We start from the raw sequence: 2,500 nt of genomic DNA, 5'->3' as shown, positions 1-2,500 counted from the left end.
ACAAACACACTTGAAGGTCCCAGTGAGTTTCACTGGAGCCAGTTAGAAGTAATCGAGGTTTAAGAACATGGGATTTAAAGTCCATCCCGTTATTCATACTCCCTTTTTAGGCACTTCATGATCACCTCTCTTCATTGAGTGAAAAAGAGTGAAGAGAAGTCCTTGAGGCTCGTCAAGGTGATCCTTCCGAGAAATGTTAAAAATAAATTGGTTAGGTGCGTAGAAAGTAATTTACAAAAATCATTGTACTGCGACCGCTGATGATGATAGTGGTGATGGTGGTGGTGATCAATAATCGTCTGGTCTCCCTCTTAATTTTACAGTAAAAGGTGAGTTCATTATTACCTGCGCGTTGAAATTTTTGCGTAGTATATATATATATATATATATATATATATATATATATATATATATATATATATATATATATATATATATATATATATATATATCGTAATTTTGTTTATTCAGTGCATATGGGGAGAGAAAAAATGGAAAGGGGGGAGAGGGAGAAGAAGGGTGAAGGCTGGAGTCGACCTCAGGTGAATATCCCTTGTGATGGTGGTGGAGGCGGGTGTTGTCAGTGGGCGGACTGTGAGGGGACGGTGGTGGGGAGAAAGAGGTGATAACAGTGGTGGTCGGGGTTTGGGAAAGTGTCGGTAGGTGGAGCAACAAGGGGAGAGGGGGTGGAGGTGCGGGAGGTAAGGAGGTAATGAATGGCGGGTGGGATAGAGGCCTCAAAGGAAAATATGACTCCTCCCTGTCGTTTTCATAATTGCGTGGATTCAAACGCGGCGGGCCGGAAGGCAGACTCATGCTTGGGCGGGCGGGAAAGGCGGTCTGGGCGAGGCTGAAAGAGTGGCCGAGCTGGACTCACCGCCTCGAACAAGACCTCCTGATTTTACCGTGGCTGCCCAGAACGAGACGTAAATCTTTAAAAATGACTCGTTACCTTCTCTTCACTCGCGGGTGTCTCCGCAAGGCTCCTCATACACACGCTGTCATTACGCCGTGGCAGTCATGCATCGTGTATTCAAAAAGTTGGTGTTTGTGTGCATGTAAATGTGCAAGTGAAATTGTAAATATGTTGCTATACATAATGTTGCAGTGCTCGCAAATCCGAGTTTCCCCGTCGGAAGAATTTTTTAGTTTCCCTTAAATTTATTTTGTTTTCTATGACTTCAAAGAAAATAACTTTTATAGGGTAACTATTATAGTATACCATGTTTTTGTGTGTGTGTGTGTGTGTGTGTGTGTGTGTGTGTGTGTGTGTGTGTGTGTGTGTGTGTGTTAAAAAAAAAATGGAACGGTACACGAAAGAGTGAGGCAACAAGGCGAGGCAGAGAGCGGTACCAGGCATGTGTAGCACAACAATGTGTTTTATGAGTCCACTCTGATCTTAGTTTCGTTCACTATACGATGGTTAGAATAAGGCCGATATCAGCAGGACATTTGACCGTAAATAAAACACCCCAAATTACCATTATGACCAGTGCATTACCATATCCACTTACCAGACCTACCTCTTTTTTTTTTATCACCTTATGCTGGGATTGTTTGCACTGTCAGCGTCGGAATCACGCCCTTACAGCTTTCACGACTCAGTCATTTTAGCACATATTGGGAACATGATGCCATAAGAAAATAAGGGAAACTGTATGAAGCCATAAGGCCTGCACGTGGCAGTCTCAGCATGAACAGTATTTTTACCTGTCATCACATCCATAACCTTGTTTTAATATTTTAAAACTCAAATGAATCGGTACTAATAACTGATTATTGAGTGTATAAAAATTCTATCGCTGTTTGAAACTAGTTAATTCCTACTTTTTTTCTAATTTTATCAAGATTGAATAATTATTTCTTGTTTTGTTCTGATTACTGACTGAGGATTTTGCTTGTGCCATAGAGCCTTCCCCTATACCTCTATCAGACTTCCTCGTAACCCGCGCCTCTCTAAGAAATGTGAATCTAAAAGCTTCAGCCTCATCTTTTAAGGAAGCTGATCCCAGAGAGAGAGAGAGAGAGAGAGAGAGAGAGAGGATGTCATTCATAAGAAATATTCACTAACAATAATTTGTCTTACGTTATTGTAACGGAGAAAGTCGTGGTGGCATCTCTCTCTCTCTCTCTCTCTCTCTCTTTCTCTCTCTCTCTCTCTCTCTCTCTCTCTCTCTCTCTCTCTCTCTCTCTCTCTCTCTCTCTCTCTCTCTCTCTCTCTCTCTCACTACTTCTTCCCTCCCTCCCTCCCTCCCTCCTTCCTTCCTTCCCTCTCTCCTATGTCTCTCTTATCAGCCGGACGAGCCAATTCTGAGGAGACACGAGGGACAGGCGGCGGCCCTTCCCTTAGCAGCTGCGGGGTAAATAAATATGTGCATGGGGCGGGCGGGTCAGGTTGCTACTGTGCTGTGTATGTTTTTTTTTTTTTCTTTAATTATCTAAGTAAACATATTTGCCTCGCGTAAAAGACCAGCGCCTCTAGTTCTTCACCCCATTGGCA

The sequence above is a fragment of the Scylla paramamosain genome, chromosome 28, assembly GCF_035594125.1.
Source record: "Scylla paramamosain isolate STU-SP2022 chromosome 28, ASM3559412v1, whole genome shotgun sequence".
Taxonomy (NCBI): Eukaryota; Metazoa; Arthropoda; class Malacostraca; order Decapoda; family Portunidae; genus Scylla; species Scylla paramamosain.
The sequence above is the reverse complement of the archived record's forward strand: the minus strand, read 5'-3'. Positions refer to the sequence as shown.